Raw genomic sequence first — 7045 nt, forward strand, 5'->3', positions numbered from 1 at the left:
TAAAGCAGAAATAGATGTTTTTCTGGAACTCTCTTGCTTTTTCCATGATTCAGCGGATGTTGGCAATTTGATCTCTGGTTCCTCTGCCTTTTCTAAAACCAGCTTGAACATCTGGAAGTTCACTGTTCACGTACTGTTGGAGCCTGTCTTGGAGAATTTTGAGCATTACTTTGCTAGCATGTGAAATAAATGCAGTTGTGCAGTAGCTTCTGACTGTAGGGAAGGTTCTAACTGTAGGGAAACAAAATTAACCACCCCCAAATTTTTCTTTGGTATGTGGATTATTTCGAGTTGACAACAATCACAGCCCAACAGACTCAGGAAGAAACTTTGACCTATCCACTATCAGCCTAAAGGAATGTAGATAAGAGGCTTTTTCAAGACAGGGGCCGTCTCCAAAGATAACTGTAGTATGAACTAGGTTTGCAGACAAGGAGGAACCTAGCAAAGTTTGTTTGTTAAAATTCCTGTCTGTGTCCCATTGTCTCTGCATGTTGCAGCAACAATTGCTTTCCAAACATTTGCTTCTCTATCTTCCTGGCAGTTAACTTTCCTCCTGTTTGAAGCCCCAGACCACTACTCCTAAGACCCTCTTTTGTTTTTAAATGAAGATGATATTTAATGTGAGAATTTCAGCCATTTTGGTGAGTTATTTAGTTTTCCTGGTTTTCTCCCATGTATACATGTTATTAAATTTTGTTTGATTTTCTTCTTTTAATCTGTCTCATGTCAGTTTTAATTCTTAGACCAGACAGAAGAACTGGAAGAGTACAGGAAAATTTCTCCCTCCCTGACATGGCCAAATCAGTTGTAAGCAGATAAGCAGATTATGTGTATCATAATCACATAAGGGCCATAGTGTTGAATTGCTGTTTTGTGATCATCTGGAACTCTCCGTTTTGAGTCTGGTAATGTTCGTGATCATGACTAGGTAGACTCATGAGCCTACCTAGAGTGAGGAGCTCTAAAGTGAAGTCTTCAGCAACCAGCAATAGACATTTCGTATGAAAAAGAAATAAATCTTTGTTATTATATATCATTAAAATTTTTACTACACTTGGCATATATTGATTCAGAAATAGGGTGTGTTTTAATAAAAATCTTTCTTTTGCAGAATTGGCTTCAGTTCAGTTCAGTTGCTCAGTTGTGTCCGACTCTGTGACCCCATGGACTGTAGCACGCCAGGCCTCCCTGTCCATCACCAACTCCTGGAGTTTACTCAAACTCATGTCCGTTGAATCGGTGATGCCATCCAACCATCTCATCCTCTGTCGTCCCCTTCTCCTCCTGCCTTCAATCTTTCCCAGCATCAGGGTCTTTTCATGTAACCTGATTTATAAGCTAAAAGAATGATTATGTAATGCACTGGAATATTTGATAAAAAGTCATCTACAATAAACCAAAAGGTAAATAATAAGCCTTATATACTTGTAGCTCTGGCAGAAGAAGCTAGGAAACAAATGTTAACTGTACATGTTGGTTAGTGTTAGCTACGTTTAACAATATGCTTCATGAAAGAGAAGCACTCCAAAAATAATTGACTTTTTTATTAGCAGAAATGGAAAGGAATGAAGAGAACAGGGAAGTCCAAGAGCTTTTGAAGTTGGGAGTGGCAGATGCTTTTCACCTCAGTTGGTAACTTACAAAATTGCATACGCTTTTTGTCCTCAATTGGTAAACTATAAAACTGGGCAGATTTTTAAAACCAAAAAAAAAAAAAAGGCTATTAGAACTAGGTAATTAGGCAAGGATCAAGTCAAGCCTATCTTTGTTGTGTGTGCGTGCCTGCTCAGTTGCTCAGTCATGTCCAGATCTTTGGGACTCCATGGAGTATAGCCTGCCAGGCTCTTCTGTCCATGGAATTTTCCAGGCAAGAATATTGGAGTAGGTTGCCATGCCCTCCTCCAGGAAATCTTCCTGACCCAGGGATCAAACCATTGTCTCCTGTGAGTCCTGCATTACAGGTAGATTCTTTACTGCTGAGCCACCCGGGAAGCAACACAGCCTACCTAACATAAAACTTGTGAAAGTATATTTCAATAGGTCAAACCCACATAGCAAAGTTTCTTGAATTATTATTAGAAGTATAGGTTCCAGCTCTAGTTAAATCGTATAAACATACTCTATTCTATTTCTCCCAATGACTATAACACAAATCCTGAACAGAATACATAAAGAAGCTAAAGACGCTGAAAAGTAAATAATAGCAGACAAATTAGGGAGGAAATCAAAACTCAAGACCAACAAATTGTGAATTCTCAGCTTTTACCCTCTATTATTTCCTGGTTTAGTCTCAATGCAACCCAAATCCTGGAACACTGCAATGGGCACAAGACAAGAGAAAATCAGTCTCTCAGGTAAGAGGAATGGGAAAAGGGGCCCCTGAAGAATGGAAAGAATGGGTAAATATCCTGGTTTTGTTTTTCTCCTCTATTGGCTCTGGAGTTCTCCCTGGGCAGTGGCTGAAGGCAGCAAGTGCATCAGCAGATGAGCTTGCTGATCTGCTTTGAAGGTAGATCCAGTTGTGGGAGGTGTTTGCCTGACAGCCCAAGAGACAGAAAGCCAGGCATTCTGGCCAGAGGACCAGGGGAAGAAACTGAGAGCCAGAGAATGTTTGAAGAGTTTTGAAAGGAGAGAGCTCAAAAAGGGAATCCTATAGAGATACATTTTAAAGTTTTAGGATCACCCCTAGGAGCTCATGTGTGAAACTAATCTGATACAGAAGACTAAAGGCTTTGCTTTGAACACTGGTCTACAGCATAGGTCACTACTCAGGTCCACTTTGCTGCTGGGGGAGACCCACATAGAACAGATTCATATAATACTGCAAATGTTTGAGAACTGAAATTACACACACAGTGTATGAATGTCTATAGCAACATTATTGATAGTTGCCTAAACCTGCAAATGCCCCAGATGTTTTTGAATGGGTACTTCAATACAATGTACAATTCTATTATATGACATCCAGGGATTATAGGGACCGATGAGGAGGGATTGGTAGTTGTCAGGGATTCGAGCGGGGTAGAACTTTTGACTTCAAAGAAACAGCATAAAGCAGGCTAAGACATTTGGCCTGAACCTAACTGGGACACTAGTGTAGTGTTAGTTGTTCAGTTGCGTCCAACTCTTTGCACGAACTGTATGGACTGTAGCCCGCCAGGCTCCTCCATCCATGGGATTTTCCAGGCAAGAATACTGGAGTGGGTTGCCATTTCCTTCTTCAGGGGATCTTCCCAACCCAGAGATTGAACCCAGGTCTCCCACACTGCAGGCAGGCTCCTTACCATCTGAGCCTCCCGTGAAGTTCTAACTGAGACAACTAGCTGCTAAAACAAAACAAAGAAAAACCCAACATTCTACAGAGGATTTTAACAGATCTTGAAGTCTCATAGAAATTAAAACATCCAGGATATAATACCAAATTACTCAATGTTAAAAAATAAAACAGAAGCAGAACCAAGAAAACTGTAGCAGTGCACAAGAGAAAACACAAATCCCAGTTTAAGATGACTCAGCTCTCAGAATTACCCGAACAAGACTCAATAGCTCAATAGCAGAAGGGAAAAGAGGAAATTGTGGACTTGAAGATCAATAGAAATTATCCAATCTGAACCACAAAGAGAAAATACTGAAAAAAAAAAAATTGAACAAAGCCTCAGGAAACTATAGGATGATACCAAATAGTTTTTAACACACGTTTGACAGGCAAGAGGAAAGAAGAATGAAATTAGTGCAGCAAAAAATACTTGAAGAACAAAGTTAGAGGATGCCTACTACCCAATTTTAATGCTATGGTAATCGACACAGTGTAATATTGGTAAACATGTACACGTATGATCAATTCAACAGACCAGAGTCCAGAGATAGACACGAATATAGCCAACTGCTTTTTGACAAAAGTACAAAGTCAATTTAATGGATAAATGATGCTCTTTTTAGCAAATGGTAGGTAAAAACAATTGCATACACAAATGCAAAAAAAAAAACAAACAAAAAAATCTCTGCATTTACTCTCCTAAACCCCAAAACTATGAAATATGTAGAAAAAAATGTAGGACTTTCCAGGTGGGGCTAGTGGTAAAGAACCTGCCTGCCAATGCAGGAGATATAAGAGACTCCGTTTGATCCCTGGGTGGGGAAGATCCCCAGGAAGTGGAAATGGCAACCCACTCCAGTATTCTTGCCTGGAAAATTCCACGGACAGAGGAGCCTGGTGGGCTACAGTCCATTAGGCCACAAAGAGTTGGAGAAGAATGAGCACACACAGACACAGAAGGACATTTCTGTGATCTTGAGTTAGACAAATTGTTTTTAGTTATGATACTGAAAGTACAATCCATTTTAAAAGAAAAAATTATAAATTGGACTTCATCAAAACTTCAAAAAAAATTTTTTTTTGCAAAAGACACTGTTAAGAGAATTAAATTCTAGGGACTGTTAGACAATATTTAAAATCTCCTGACAAAGGACTTGTATGCAGAATTTATAAAGAATTCTTAAAATTTAACAGTAAGAAAAAGCCCAATTTTAAAAATGGACAAAAGATCTGAAAGGACAGTTTCTCAGAGAAGATACACAGATGACAAGTAAGCATAGGAATAGATGGTCATCATCATTAGCCATCGTTGTTGTTGAGTCCCTAAGTTGTGTCTGACTCTTTGTGACCCCATAGACTGTAGCCTGCCAGACTCCTCTGTCCTCTACTATCAGGGTTTGGCCAGTTTCATGTCCATTGAGTTGGTGATGCTATCTAACCATCTCATCCTGGAAATGCAAATTAAAATCACAGTAAGATACTATTGTATACCTATTAGAATGGCTAAGGAAGCAAACAAAAAGTTGACAAGGCTGACAAGGATGTGAAGCAAGAAACTATAATACATTTTTGGTGGGAATACGATATCATGTAACTATCCTAGAAAACAGTTTTGCAGTTACTTATAAAGTTAGATATAAACTTATATGACTCAGCAATCCTGCTCCTATGTGTTTATTTAATCAAGAGAATTAAAAACCTATGTTCACACAAAATCCTATACATGAATGTCTATAGCAACATTACTGATAGTTGCCCAAACATGCAAATGCCCCAGATGTTTTTGAATGGGTAACTCAATACAGTGTACAATTCTATTACATGACATCCAGGCATTATAGGGACCTATGAGGAGGGATTGGTAGTTATCAGGGACTTGAGGTGGGGAGAATTTTTGACTACAGACAAACAGCATAAGGAAATTTGGGGGGTGATGGAGCTGTTCTGTGTTCTGATTTCAGCGGTGGTTGCATAAATCTATACATGTGTTAAATCTAATAGAACTGGAAACTTTTTTTAAAAAAAAGTAAATTATAATCTCTTTCTCTCTCTATATATATGTATACATATATGTAGGTATCTTTACCAACATACAGCAGTATGTTAAAAATTCAACTTTGTCTTGGCAGTAGGTTGTTTTGATGGTATTTTCAGCATTCGACAGAATATAAGTACACTGCTACCTTTTTTTTAATTAGGGAGATATCAGGTAGGGAGGCACCCCACTCCAGTACTCTTGCCTGGAAAATTCCAAGAATGGAGGAGCCTGGAAGGCTGCAGTCCATGGGGTCACTGAGGGTCGGACACGACTGAACGACTTCACTTTGGCTTTTCACTTTCCTGCATTGGAGAAGGAAATGGCAACCCACTCCAGTGTTCTTGCCTGGAGAATCCCAGGGACGAGGGAGCCTGGTGGGCTGCCGTCTACAGGGTTGCACAGAGTCGGACACAACTGAAGTGACTTAGCAGTAGCAGGTAGTTGGGAAATATGCAAGTCAACAAGGTATCAACATTCTTCCCCTTTAAATCTTATGCTAGGAAGGCTGCTCACTCAATTACACAGCTCCTCCAGATCTAAAAAATTCTACTGTCATTTTTCTAGCTCCTCACTACTACATTTAGCATTGAAACATGTATATCACCATATGTGAAATAGATCGCCAGTCCAGGTTCGATGCATGAGACAGGGTGCTCAGGGCTGGTGCACTGGGATGACCCTAAGGGATGGGATGGGGAGGGAGCTGGGAGCGGGGTTCAGGATGGGGAACACATGTACACCCATGGCTGATTCATGTCAGTGTATGGCAAAAGCACTACAATATTGTAAAGTACTTAGCCTCCAATTAAAATAAATTCATTAATAAAAAAACATTATTCCCTCACTGACAAAGGAAAAGGATTCTCCTTGTCATTTTTGCTGTCCCGTCTTGTGTCCTTCTTTGTCCCTGACATCTGCTAGCCACAAACTTAGGAGGATTACCACATGATTTACAGTCTATTTATTTACTATACTTTAGCCACCTATGCCATGGCTACATATGGGACTTTATCACCATGACTCTCTATCTCTGAAATAATAAACCCCAATAGTCCAGTACTTATCCAGAACTTCCTTTCATTTCAGCTGTGTCACTTCTTTACACCCACTATACCTACTTATTTGAACTGTTTGGGAATTTTAGTCACTTTGCTTCCCTCATTTGCCTTATTCTATCTGTTCCCACTTTCTGTCTTTCTCTGAGCTTTGACTCTCAGTGTCCATAACCTCTTCCTGTTACCATCCATTGCCATGTTCCTTTTTTTTTTATTTTTGGCCTTACCACGGCAGCATACAAAACTTCCCCAACCAGGGATCGAACCCATACTCCCTGCAGTGGAAGGATGGAGTCCTCACCACTGGGCCACCAAGGAAGTCTGGCCATGTCCTTTTGTACTTCTATTCCATTCACCGAGAATTGCTGAACTTGGATCAGTCCATAGACCTCCTTTTCTATTCATACACTTGGCTGACAAATCTGCTAGAGATTCGGGAGAAAACTACACAACCACATAACTTAATAGATTAGCACCATTACAGATTTTAGACTTTAATGTTAACAAACATGTCTACTCATGTTGATCTTCAGTATTTTCAACTGAGTCACTCTGTTTCACAATAGTCATTTCAAACCTTCACAAATCTCTAGACAGCCTCATCATTATGTCAACCCTCACACATACCTCAAA

The sequence above is a fragment of the Bison bison genome, unplaced genomic scaffold (assembly GCF_000754665.1).
Source record: "Bison bison bison isolate TAMUID 2011002044 unplaced genomic scaffold, Bison_UMD1.0 scf7180017864519, whole genome shotgun sequence".
NCBI lineage: Eukaryota > Metazoa > Chordata > Mammalia > Artiodactyla > Bovidae > Bison > Bison bison.